Source organism: Emydura macquarii, unplaced genomic scaffold (genome assembly GCF_026122565.2).
Source record: "Emydura macquarii macquarii isolate MOO-44397 ecotype Brisbane River unplaced genomic scaffold, CSIRO-AGI_Emac_v2 contig_1119, whole genome shotgun sequence".
Taxonomy (NCBI): domain Eukaryota; kingdom Metazoa; phylum Chordata; order Testudines; family Chelidae; genus Emydura; species Emydura macquarii.
This window is the reverse complement of record NW_027131256.1, coordinates 8,964,193-8,978,722: the sequence shown is the minus strand read 5'-3', so window position 1 is coordinate 8,978,722 and position 14,530 is coordinate 8,964,193.

Genomic DNA, 14,530 nt, shown 5'->3' with positions numbered 1-14,530 from the left:
ACATAGCTGGGTCCTGCTGTCATCTCCCCGAGGCATTGCAAGGGGAGGAAACATAGGTCATCCTCTCAACATTTCCACTGTGGGGGCACCCCTGGTTCTACAGCCCCTGGGCAGAGAGATTAGTGGGAAGGGGAATCAGAGTTACTCAGTTTGATGAGATCAGAATAAGGACCCCTATCTCTTCTGATGGATTAAGGTGGACACAGATTAGATATGGAAGAAATAATTACTGGGCCAGATCCTCGGCTGGTATGAATTGGCATTGCTCCAGGGATGTCTGTCGCGTTTGTGCTGATTCACACAAGAAAACGATCTGGTCGTTAACTTTTTAGTGAAATCTAAACAACAAGGGGTTAGGCTTTCAGCTCTGCTTCAAATTCTTCCACTTCCTGGGCTTTTCTCCTCAAGAATTCGAGGATGAACAAATCCTTGTCCCTAAAACTAGGGATCTGAAAATTCCTGTGGTCCAGTTCTGCTCTCAGAGCCCTCCACACGCCCCCATTTGAACTCTAGGGCAATGCATGGGTGTTAGGGACAAAAAATGTGGGCCCTTTGCTTGCAAGTGATAGTCATTCTTTCCCTCTTGAAATGTGATTGGTAGCTTTAGCGGCTTCCTAAGGACAAAAACAGAGAGACTCAAATTCAGCCTTGGTGTAAAACCTCTAACGTCCATGGAGGTGCGCCTACTTACGCTAGGTTTGAATTGGATTATTTTATTTATTGAACTCCTTAGTGCGCTTCTGAAGGTTAATGCTGGCATTTTTCAGGGTGCTTAAAGCCTGGCTTATGCCAATAAATGTTACCGGCATAGCTATAGTGGTTAGAAGTATGCAAAAACTCACACCGCCACCTGATGTCATTATGCCAGCAAAAGCCCTAGTGTAGATGAAGTTAGACTGGCAAAGAAGCCCTTTTGCCTGTATAGCTTATTTCATTTGGGGGACTGGTGTAAGCTCCGTTAGCAAAAAGCACTCATCCTGGTATAAACTGTGCCTCCATTCAGAGGGTTTGCCAGTACGGTACCTTTGTATCAGCAATCCTTTTAAATGTAGACACGCCCTAAAGGGATTAGGTGCACAACTCCCACTGAAGTTCAGTGAAACCTAGGAGCCTAAATCCCTTAGAGGCCTTTGAAAATCCAGCCTAAGCCAATGCTAGAGATGGGCTGGGTCTTTTCCTTTGGTGTGCTGGGATGAGAGAGAGAGGACGTACGGAGCTGCTACTTGCTTGTGAAGTATGCAAGCACAATACCTCCTTGTCTACTCTCCTCTTCCCTCACCCCCAGAGCCAAGGTGGCCCGCTCCCCACTCACCCAGCTGTGTATAAGCAGCAGATCAGCACACACTTGGCAGCAAAATGCCTCAAGCAGCAGTGCCCTGTGACAGCCCACCAGGAGGAACCCCCTGTTCTGCACTGGCAGGTTTCTTTTTGGAGAGGCAGTGTCCACTAGCTTCCAGTTAGGGTAGCCTTTGGCTTTCTAATGTCAGGCACCCAAGGCCATGTTTTTAACTGCCAGATGGAAGGGCAGCCAGCCCCTTGAGCGAAGGAACCAGTCCGTGCAGTGCAAATGAAGCAGAGGTGTTGCCGTGTTATACCAGTTGATGTGGATTTCATTCCTGTTTTAAAATGTCCCTTTCTTAAGATGTACTTTTCTTTCAGAGCCAATGGATTTGTCTCTCCAAGAGCCAGACATCTGGATGTTAGCTTCAGCTCATCTTGATGTTCATTTTTCTTTGAGTGAGTTTATGTATTATTGAAGCTTAATTACATCTCTGGGCAGATACGTTTCTTGGAAGCTTTTTTCCCCTCTCTCTCTTTCTGCTAAGTTTATTGATGATTCCCCATTACTTCCCTTCAGCTCATACTGGTCCACTTTTATTTGAATTATAGGTGTCTTTTTAATTAAAGGCATCTTGATTGCTTATTCATATTTGCAAAGGTAGCTGGCAAGCATAATAAATGGTGAATGATTGGCTGAATACAAAGGGAACAATGGGGGAATCTTATTAAAACTTGGTCAAACAGCACAATCAGAACTTCAGCTGTCACCCTTATGTTACTTTGCAGTTGGTGACTTTTTAGTTCCCAAACTCCGATAGGAAATGAAACAGTCTTGTTGTGTCTGGTGATAAGAGTGGTGGTTAGCTGGCTGTTTTGTAATGCACATTTTTACCATCATTTGAAGAAGTTTTGCAAGACAAAGTCTATGTTCCTGGTGCGTGGGTGCCAATAATCTTCACCGTTATACTGCGGGTCTGATTCAGGGCTGCTCACAAGATAGTTAAAATACTGAATGGGACAGGACGGGGAATAGGAGATGGAGCCTCTCAATCAGCAGTTTCCAAACTGTGGTACAGGACTTTGATGTTACATCCATCCACTTCACAACAATTTTTGAGACCGTGATATGTGAACCAACAGAGCTTCCGACCTGCTGCTCACAGGTTCACGTTGACCAGACTGGTAATGGATTCAAATGGCTATCATTCAGTGACTGTTCAATATAGTTTCTAAAGAATGGGGGTCCACCGTAGCAAGGACTGAATGGGCCACGGAGACATAACATCCCTCTGACCCATAGAGGGACATGGAAGGACAGGGTGAGGAAAGCTTTGCTTGCTCGATGTACCAAGACAGGAGCTTGTTTCCAGAGCTGTAAGTCAGGCATCTTTCCTGGGACCTATCTAATGCCTTGTCTACACTGGCAGTGGCGTGTAGAGTACAGGCACTTGTCCACGCTTGTCACTGCATAGTAGCTACATGTGGCAGCGAAAGGCTCCGGAAAGATGCTGAATTAGAGTGTGCATTGCAGAGTGTGATCTTGGGGGACTATGAACTGAATTCTGAGATCTTTCACTTCGTTAAGTTCTGAATTATTTTTGCCTATAATAGAATATTTTGCCATTCATCCTCGTAATCATTGCTTGAACTGAGAGGAAGGATGGTCTGGTGGTTACAGCACTAGCCTTAGACTTGAGAAAACGGGGTGCAGTTCCTTGCTTTGCCATAGACTTTCTGAGAGACTTTGAGCAAGTCACTGAGCCTCTCTGTGCCTCGGGTCCCCATCTGTAAAATGGGGACAATAGCACTGCCCTACCACACAGGGGTGTCATGAGGCTAAATATATTAAAATTTGCGAGGTGCTCAAATACTGTGGTGATGGGGATAATGTAAGTACGTAAGATAGACAGAATGTGCTTTGGTCATCCTTTGGTTTGCTACAGAAAGACCAGAGTCTGCCACCCTTACTCGTATTCAATACTAGTGCCTTACTCCGCAGGCAGCCCCACTGAAGTAAGGTATAAGTCAGTATGAAGAAGAGTGGCAGAATCTGGCCCTAAGAGACAAGTCCCAGACTCCCACTGGAGCAGCTAGAGGTTTTGCCTGAGTAAGGACTGCAGAATTGAGCCCAAAGGAGCCTTTTCTGGTGTTGATCATGGGGGAGAAGTTAAATGAGTGTAGATGGGAATGCGGGGGCTCCAGATCTCTTTATCTGAGAATGTGGAACAAAACTGTAGAAAATATTTTAAACGTGACACCCTATTTACAGTTGTCCATACAACGACCTCTCTTTTCATGCACTCTCTACAGGGCTCAGGTGGAGATTTTCAAAGGAGCCAAAGAGAGTGAGGCACCCAGTTGTCAGAGGGAGTTGAGTACCTAACTCCCTTTGAAAATCTCAGCCTAAGTCTTGCAGCCATTACTCCCAGTGGAGTCTCAGAAAGCTGAGGGTGCTCAGTCTTTGCAGGTTTGGAGAGTGGGAGTGAGGCTGGAACAGGGAATGGGAACACCAGAAGCCAGGGTAGCTGGGACAAGGCGAGTTCTATTGTAAAGTTGACGATAACATTTCCTTCAGATTTTTCTATTTTCCCCATAATGTCCTCTGTAAAGAAAATGTTAATGTTCTTGTAGAGTTTTCCACTGGCTCTCTTGTTCTTATCATTTCTCTTGTACTTTTTTCTCCTGGAATTCTTTCTGTCTATCAATGTATCTGCGCGCATCTCTGTGCCCCACAAAACAGTTTCTCCTCTTCTGCTGTTGCTGTCCCACCGAAATCTTTCCCACCCATTCACCATCTTTCCTTCCCCTCCCTGCATACCATATTGCTTCTTTAAATCTCTCCAACCTCCCTCCAGTCCTCTCTCTCCTTTTCACCTGCCTTTCACAATGTCCCATGCCTAATCCACTCAATCCTTTTAGTAGTACCATGCAACAGTGGTGCCGAGACACAGAAAAGAGTATTTCTTCTAACAATGAACATGGAACTTTATTAGTTATATTGTGTGTAGACCAAGACTTAACCTGTGTTATTTAGGGATGTGATTTTTCTTTTAACCAAAATAGTTATAGCAGTACAACCTAGTGGGAATGCAGTTATACGAGTATAATGGTGTCTTATAATGGAACAGCTTATTCCGGTTCCTGTATAATAATAGCTATAGCAGTATAAGCACCGTTTACATCAGTACAACAGCATCCACTCTATGGGAGTTGTGTTGCTTTAACTGTACCAGTATAGACTTTGAAGCACTCTCCTCCCCAGAGGGGAACCACAGTGCCACCTGGTCGGAGGGCCGAGTCATCAAGCAGCTGTGCTATGACTCTCTAAGCAGGAGGAGAGCTGAAGATGGTTGAAGAGAAGGAAGGGGGCACTCAACTGGACAGAGCTGATCCTCAGAATCGGTCAAAAGAAGTGCCAGCCAGCTGAGAGTAGAGTGCCCTAAGGAAAGCAGGATTGTCCCTAAAGCTACTTAAAAGAAACAGCACAAATATTCTCCCATCTAGGCCCTTTCCACATTAGGGAGACTCACAGCAGGGAAACTACATTGATGTATCCCAACCAGCTCAAACAACGAATGTATTCACAATTCTCCGGTGCAAAGTGGTGAGACACCTCCTGCAGTTTAATTCCGTATCACAGAAGTAAGTCCTGTGTTGCGCCAGTGCAGTGTGAATACATTGGGGTCTGTGCTGGCTGTCTACACAGGAGTTGTTGACCGAGGTGGAGCAAAACAGGAATGAGCAATAGTGGGACCTGCTGAGAGAAATGTCGTAGTATGGATTTGGCCTTTCAAACAGTCCAACTAGTACAGTACTTAGGGGATGTCTACACTGCAGTCACAGTGTGTCACAGCTGGGCATGTAGACATACCTGAGCTAGCTTTGATCTAATCAGCTGGAATACTGAAACAGCGAAGCCATAGCACAATGGACTTCAGTGCGGGTCAACTGCCTGAGCAATTAGCCAGGGTTCAGGGCAGGTTTATACAGCCTGCGCTGAAGCCCGTGCTGCCATGGCTTCATTGCTCCTGTGCCTAAGCTAACATGGGTATTTCTACACAGCTGCACTCACCCCGAGACTGCAGTGTACACAGACCCTTAGTCAAAGGAAAAGAGTATATACCTGTATCCTTTTCTGCACTTGTAAGGGAAACAGTGTTAGAATCCTGCTACCAGTAACTTAATTATGGCTGCTGCTGGAGCATTTCTGATCTCTATGTGAACAGAGTCCAGGAGGAAAGGGCATGTTGAATTGGTCCAAGGTTTGACTCATTGAAAGCTTGAGGCCAATATCTGCACACAGAAAATGGTCCCTACAGGTAAACTCCTAGGTCCACATTTAGGCACCTCAATAAATGACTCAACTTTCAAAAGTGCTGAGCTCTCACTAACACCTATTAAAAGCAATGGGAGACACTGGGTGCTACGGTTTTTTAAAATCTGGTTGCTTATTTGGGAGCCTAAATACAGAGTTAAGAGCCTAACTCTAGGCTCCTATTTTTTGAAAATCTTAATCTTTATCTTGGGCTGTTTTTGTCTCATAGTGGAGGAAGTAACCAGGGGGACAGCTATTTTAGACTCGATTCTGACTAACAGGGAGGAAATGATAGCAAATCTGAGGGTGGAAGGCAAATTGGGTGAAGAGATAATGAAATGATAGATTTCATGAGTCTAAGAAAAGGAAGGTGTGAGAGCAGCAGAATAAGGATAGTAGACTTTACAGAAGCAGACTTTAACAGACTTAGGAACTGGTAGGTCCAATGGGAAGAAAAACTAAAGGAAAAAGGAGTTCCAGAGAGCTGGCAGTTTCTGAAGGAGATAATATTAAAGGCCAATAGCAAATTATCCCAATGTGACAGAAAGATAGGAAGAATAGTAAGAGGCCAATATGGCTTACCAGGAGCTCCTCATGACCTGAAAATCAAAAGGGAGTCCTACAAAAAGTGGAAACACGGAAAAATTGCTAAGGAGGAGTACAAAAGAATAACACAAGTATGTAGGGACAAAATCAGAAAGGCTAAGGCACCTACCGAGGGATAAAAAAGGCAATATGAAGATGTTCTTTAAATGCATAAGGAGCAAGAGAAAGATGAAGGAGAGCGTGTAGGTCCTCTATTTAGCCGGGAAGGTGAGCTAATAACTGACATCAAGAAGGCTGGGATGTTTAATGCCTATTTTGCTTTAGTCTTCACTAAAAAGGTTAATGGTGACCAGACACTCAACACAATTAATATTAACAAGGGCAAAGGAACACAAGCCAAAATAGAAAAAGAACACGTTAAAGAATCTTTAGATAAGTTAGATGTATTGAAGTTCTCAGGGCCTGATAAAAATGTATTCTAGGGTACCTAAGGAACTAGCTGAAGTAATCTTGGAACCAATTATCTTTAATAACTTACAAAGGATGTGTGAATTCACCGAGAACGGGAGAAGGGCAAACATAGGACCTATTTTTAAAAAGGGGAACAGAGAGGACCTGGGGAAGTATAGACCATTCAACCTAACTTCAATATTTGGAAAAATACTGGAACAAAGTATTAAACAATCAGTTTAATAGAAGATAGTAGGGTTATAAAGAATAGCCAGCATGGATTTGCCAAAACAAATGATGCCAAACCAGTCTAATTTCCTTCTTTGACAGAGTATTGCCCTACTGGGTGGGGGGGGGGGGGGAGCAGAAGACGTGATATATATTGATATTTAGTAAGGCTTTTGATGCAGTCCCATGTGATATTCTCACATGCAAATTAGGGAAATGTGGTCTAAATGAAATTACTATAAGGTGGTACACAACTGGTTGAAAGACCATACACAAAGAGTAGTTGTCAATGGTTTGCTGTCAAACTTGGAATGTGTAGCTAGTAGGGTCACACAAGGGTCATTCCTGGGTGTAATGCTAGTCAATATTTCCATTAATGACTTGGATAATGAAATGGAGAGTGCTTCTAAAATCTGCAGATGATACCAAGCTGGGAAGGGTTGCAGGCACTTTGGAGGATGGGAGTAGAATTAAAAATGGCCTTGACAAATTGGAGAATTATTGAATTTCATCTTGTTGATTTCACAACAAAGTACAAAGAACTATTCTTAGGAAGGAAAAATCAAATGCACAACTCCAAAATGGGAAATAACTGGCTAGGTAGTAGTGCTGCTGAAAAGGATCTAGAGTTATAGTGGATCACAAATTGAATACAAGTCAACAATGTGATGCAGTCGTGAAAAAGGCTTATATTCAGGGGGTGTATTAACAGGAGTGCCATATGTCAGAGATGGGAAGTAATTGTCCCACTCTACTTGGCACTGGTGAGGCCTCCGCTGAAATACTGCGTCCAGTTCTGGGCACCATGCTTTAGGAGAGAGATGGACAAATTGAAGAAAGTCCAGAGGAGGGCAACAAAAATCATAAAAGGGTTTAGAAAACCTGACCTCCGAGGAAAGGTTAAAATAACTGGGCATGTTAAAAGAAGACTGAGGGGGGACCTGATAATAGTTGACAAATATGTTAAGGACTGTTATAAAGAGGACGGAGATCAATTGTTCTCCATGCCCATTGAAGATAGGAAAAGTAGTAATGGACTTTAATCTGCAGCAAGAGAGATTTTAGGTTAGATATTAGGAAAACCTTCTCATTATAAGGGTAGTTAAGCTCTAGAATAGGCTTCCAAGGTAGGCTGTGGAATCCTCATCATTGGAGATTTTTAAGAACAAGTTGGACAAACTCCTCTCATGGATAGTGTAGGTTTATTTTGTCCTGCCTCAGCCCAGGGGACTGGACTTGATGATCTCTTGAGATCCCTTCCAGACCTACATTATATGATTTTTCTGCATGACCCTGCTCAGGTCATGCCCCCTTTCTGGGACTCAGTTTCTCCCACTGGTAAGCTGGAGGTAATCCCTTCCTACCTTATAGGAGTGGGGTTGGGAGGCGGAATGAATGTGCATTGGTAACCTTGGATAGAAGGAACTAAAGATGGACAAAACTGTTTGTTTATTCACCTTTCATCTTCTCCTTCCTGGGTCCTGTCACAGCACTATTCAGCCAGCTGCATCCAGTCAGCTGTGTGTAGTTCTGGCTGACATCACTCACAACTGCACTCCTGTTTTCAGGCATCTACTGCCTTCCAAGAATCATGTGGTAATTCTCACCTGGTAGACACGGCCATGAACTGGCCTGTGAGCCAGGAACGGTGGGTTCTAGTCCCATTTCTCCCACCATCTGACTGTGCACCTCATTTCCCATATCAATTCAAAGGGGACATTACCTTTTATCCACCGTTTAAAAGCACTTTGAAATGTCTGTCTATATGGTGAAGAACAGATTTGGGTGGCTGTCTGGTGTCACTACCACCTCTGTCAGTAACAGGAACTGAAACAAGCGTTGGCAGATGCTTGGAAACCTGATCTGTGAGCGAGAAGCACCGAAGAACTGAACCTAACCATTACTTTCCAGGGCTCTAGATTTTTTCAGTCAGAAGTAGTCAAAGGCTCCCTGCCCTTACGTGGTGCAAAACTCCACCTATAAATACATTTATTCTAAGTCATCCAGTGGACCTGGGCTGGGATTGGAGGGAGAAGCTAATTTAAATAGCTAGAATGGAGTCAAAAAAGAGGGACACCTGCTGAACATGCATTTTCCAGGAGACTAACTTTAAAGCTCATTGAGAAAACCACTTGGAAATGGTTAACTTCAATTTATATAGGTAATATGGCCAGCTATTTGACACAGGAATGCAGCATTCAGATCACCCAAGTGGTCAAACGTTTACCAGATCTTAAGTCTTTCCGCCACAAAAAAAAAAAAATGCATCTTAATTTCTCAGTGTTCTCTCACAAACAGAGCTGAGGAAAGTTCTGCTACAAAAGTGTCAATTGGATTTTGTTGCGCTCCCACACTATGGATCACACCTCGCTGGTACCAAAAGAGTCCAGTCTGTGCCATATGGGTGGCACGTACATGCCACAGTCTTTAGTAGCCATCTAATGTTACATTGGTTAATGTGCATTATTTAGTGGTGCTTTTAACACTGGGACAAGTGCTCAAATACCAGGGTGAGAGGTGTGGTATGGAAGCCTAGATAGGTACTGCACCCATCAAATAAGGTATCCCAGCTATGTGCTTATTCTAGTTCCCAAAATAGAGGTGGTAACATTCTGGATGAGTGCTGGTGCTCGTAAAAGTGGGAAACACATTGCACTGCGTGCTCGAGTCAGTCAGTAGCAGGGTGGCATTGCCAGGAGAAGCAAAGGTAAAAGCTGGAGTGTAGACAAGCTGTGAGGGTTTTTAACACACTCATCTGATTGCATGGTGATTAAAAATACCTGAGCCTGGCCTACACTGCTATCAGCAGTGGAGCTGCACCGATGAAGAATCATAAGTCAAAGTGTAGATTCAGCCAGTGACTGTAGCTGAATTTATTGCATACGTGGAGAAGTATTTCATTGTATTGGAGAAGTATTGCATGACTGGAAAAGTCATAGTGGTTACAGCAGGAGATTCTAATGTGCTCTGCCAATGACTTGCTAGGTAGCCGTGGGGAAAGTCACTTAATTGCTCAGTGCCTCAGTTTACCAACTGCAAAATTAGTATTATAATGATTAGCCAGGGATATTTTGAAGTTGTTTGTTTGTGAAGTGCTTTGAGCTTCAGCTAGCAGTAGCTTTGTAAGTATCTGATTACAGATAACAGCTGCTTTCCCTAAAGGGATTTAGAAAAAAGTAAGGAATCTCTCAAATCCCCCTGCATGCAGTTGAGCAAGCCCTCAATTACGACTGCCCAGGCTCTGCTTCAGCATGCAGCAGAACTGTTTTGCATTTGGTAGTTTGCCCCCAGCCTCCCTCTGGAAAATAAAATACCATGCAAAATGTTAATTTAGTTCAATCCTAGGGCCTTCCTGGTCCACACACTACACCCTCCATTGCATAAATGCCAGGAGCCTGGTTTCAAATGGAAAACGTAAATGCAAGAATAGAATCTGCCTAGCAAAATGAAGCCCTGGCTGAAGCCTCCAGGAGCTACTGCAATATAAATGATGTTTAAATGACTGCAAGCCATGTCCCATGTAAATGATAGCTGCAGGTAAATACCATTTGCTTGGTTTCTCTGCCTGCATCCTCATTAAACTCATGGCTGGGGGATTTATTAATAGGATCCTTCTGCTGCCAGGTTATTGGTTCTTATTCTGCCGTGGTTGGGAGTGCCTGAAAGTCATCACCACAAAGCCCTGTGAAATGGTCTCAGTCCAATTCATAGCGGACAGGTGTCCACAAAATGAAAAGCCCACCACCACAAATCGGCTCTAATCAGTTCTGTTGTTGTCTCAACAGAGAGGTCAGGGAGGACTGAATGGACCATGGAGACTATGGGCACCTAAAGATACAGATAGGTGCCAAGTGGGATTAGGTGTCTAACCAGCTTCGGTGCTTTTGAAAATCCCCACCAGGCACCAAGACGTATCTCCAGGCACCTCAGTATCTTTGAAAATCTGGCCCTATTTCCTCATCCTGTACCAATAGCTCCTTCAGAACAGAAATGAGGCTACTTGGCAGCGGGTGCTGTGTGTGGAGAAACTACCATGGTCTGGGCCATAGCAGGGAGAGGACTTCAACCCTCAGGCCTGTCAACTCAGCCCCTTTCATCAACACCAAATCTACTATAGAAAAAGGGAGTCAAAGCTACGCCCACAGTGCAAGCAGGGGTGCAACTGCGGCTTGAGCAGACGTACCTGAGCTAGCTTTCATCTAGTTAGCTCAGCTCCTAGAGCAGTGACGCTGCGGCAATGCACACTTCAGCACAGGCTGCACAAGCCCACCTAGAGCCCTGGATAATTACTTACAGGCCTAGCCTGAGTGGAAGCGCTCTGCTTCCAGTACCAGAGCTAGCTTTAATTTTGCTAGCTCAGGTGTGTTTCTACATGAGCTGCAGTCATATACCCCAGGACTGCAGTCTAGACATGCCCGGAGACGGAGAATCCTCTTTGTGGCAAGGTGAGCTGTTGTCAGATGTGCTGTGCTATGGGAATTGGATGATGAGGTCTCGAGAGGCAGGTAGCCCAGTCAAATCTTACTGTCTTCCCCCTCTCCCCAGGGATGTTAAGCACCTACTCAACAACTCAGATAATTAAAGAACGGCCTGGAAATCAGGCTAACAAGACAAACAAACAGAGTCAAAGCCAGCCTTCTGTTCTGCAGCATTCTCAGAGTTCACAAGGTAAGAACTGGAAGCTCTTCTCACTATGGATAGAACTGAAAATGGAGGGGGTTTTTTTAACTATAGCTGGCATTCTTTTTAACCTCCTGTTGCTGGCGTCCGGCCCGCTGGGAGGGAAAACCTCTCTGAAAAGGTTTGTAAATCACTTTGCCATCCTGCTGAGCTACTGAGTGAACAATTAAAACAAGAGGTTTGGAGACAAGTTGTGCCCTGATTTACTCCTCCTATCCCCAGTCCTTGTGTGGGCTGCTTGGATAAGTCAGTTCCGGATGGCTAAAAACAGGAACACTTTTTTTCCCCATTGTTTTTTACACCTCTGTTAGAGCAGGTTTCAAAATAGTTCCAGAGGTTTATTAGTTCTGTTTTTGTTCCCAAATTTAAGTGGTTTTAGTGCTGGTGAAAGAAGTCCGATTGATGGTCCTTGGAGACTGGAGTCCTCTATACATAACAGAGTAGGCTGCAGCCTGGCAAATTTCCGCTACTTGTTCTGCTGCTGGTGTGTCTCACCACTACACACCTATAGAAGTGGCGGGGGTTTAGTCTCCATGTATCAGTCAGTCCTTGATTTTGTTGCTGGGACAGCTAACACAGAGGCTTATTGATGTCTGCAGTGGGTTTTGTGGTGTGGACTTTTATCCTGTGGGAACAGAACTGAGATGCACCAAACTCATGCTGCATAGACTTCAGATGGTACAGTCTCTACCAAATCTGGAATGGAATTTGAACCAATGTACTAGAAGTGAAAGGCTCTTTCATCACCTCCTTTGCCACTACTTATATAGTTTACATAGTGGTTGCTTATCAATCAGTAAGTTGGCTGCCATTCTCACAGAGGCTCCAAAATGCCAGCAGTAACGAAACACATTGTATTTTTGACAAGCTTTGTATTTTATTCCCTGGAAACATGCTTCTTCCCTGAGGGATGTTCACTTTCTGATGGGCCAATCAAAATAGGCTGTGTTTCCTATATTTTATCCAACTATTCTTTTCAGCGAGGAGGCAAAAATCCTATTTTCCTGCATTGTCAAAAAAAAGAATGGGTCTGGAGAAATGGCTTATTTACTACATCGTAGTTTCTATTGCATTGATCAGAATGCTGTTCATAGACTGTCAGGTTTTTGTGACTAATGGTTGTGTTTAGCCAAAGGAACAATACCGGTCCCAACGTATCCTGGTTATTTAACATCCAACAGTGGATCTTTCTCCTGTTACATGCAACCCTATGCATTTCCAACATCCTGCCTGCCCACCCAGCCACCCCACAATACACTCATATCTTCCAAAGTTGTGAGACTCCTGCACTCAGTTGTTCAGGGTTCAGCTTCCAATTCAGCACAGAACAGTTCTTCCCAGCTGAGACAATACTCCTGACTCTCCTGAGACTGGCGTAAACTGGGATTAACTCCAGTGAAGTCAATGGTATTATGTACATGTAAAACTGGCATAAGCAAGAGGAGAACTGGTTCATTGGTGGTTTTTTGCTGATGTAATTACTGTGTATCACACCTCCCTGCTTCGATGCCTGGAGCTTGGATAGGCACTTTTATTAAATCTACATAAATAAAAACTCCGTGCTCAGAGAACCAAATATGTACATTTGAGGGCCTGATTCTCAGATACGCCACTCCTATGCTTGGGACAGGAATGGGGAGCAAAGATTGTTTTTAAGCCACTTTTGCACCTGCTATATTCTGGGGCTTATACCTTGTCTATACCCTGGTGTAATTTAGAGCAGTTTCTGTCCTGCTCTAAAATGCTCTGCTTCTCATGGACCCTTTCAGGTCCCAGAGACAGAGAATCAGGGAACAGTCACAGCACAGCATGCTCCAGACATGCTCCCTACAGTCAGGGCTGATGCAGAGCCCATATGCCAGCTTTACACTGACTGGGGTGCCAGGAACATTCTCAGGGGCCATTTCTAGCCACTGTGAGGCTACTTTATGCTGCCACAGTGGTGTAAAACGCTTCAGTGTCACTGAGAATCAGGCCCCCCATGTCTCCCTAGTTTTTCCTGATAGACAGAACATATGGTTTGGGTCTTTTGCTTTGTGGTGGCTCTGATCGCCCCCTTTGTTTCTCTCTCACACCACACCTGTGATGTGGGCATGGTGCCAGGCTACTGAGCAGTTGCCCCTTTCCACTTCCCCTTCCCTGCCAGACATATGAGACCCAACAGCAGCAGCCCACTAATGGTAATTACTTAAGGGTATTTTGCACACTCATTTCATCTTCTAAATATTGCTTGTTCTAGCAGTCTGTGAGGTTCCACCCTGCCCATTCCCCCCTCCGCCCTTAAAGTGTAATGGAAGTATTTCCAGACCTGAAGAAGAATTCCCTAAGCGCGAATGCGTGTCTTTCACCAACAGAAGTTGGTCCAAAAAAAGATACAGTAACTTGCACTGAGACAAGTGGGTAACACTTGCATTTTTGTGGGTGGGAGTTAGCCAGGTGGCAAAACTATCTCCATTTCCTCCAGCAGCAAAGTCCACACTGCTCCTGAACAGTCCCTGCTCCCTCACTGAGAGCAAGGCACTTTCCCTGCCCCAAAAGCAGAATAATCATCTCTTTGGGCAAAACTCTACTTCTCTCCACTCACACCTCCAACTTCAAGACAACCTGTACCATCTCCTCAAGAGAGAACAATTCTTGAATCCCTTCTCTCCCCCTGCAAGAAGATGCCTCATCTCAGAGCCTCTGCTTTCACCCCATTCACGTAAGAAACCAGTTCTCATGAAACTGAGAGTAAATCCTTACAAAATCCCATCATGCTAATCATACTTCCCTAGGTAGTGGGGCTAGGGTTTCCAAAACTCCTTCCTCCTGCAGCTAATCTTGTAGAAACGGGTATCTTTGGACGTTCTGTCATGAGCATTTTCAAAGGTCGTTGTAGGCTCTTATCTCTTTTGAAAATCAGATCATATAGTTGGGTGCTCAGAGACTGTCTGGGCACAAGCTGAGTGGCCAGGAGACCAGTGAATTTGTACCTAAGTTGGGCCACCATTCTGCAAACACATAAGCCACTGCTTAACTTTAAGCAACAGA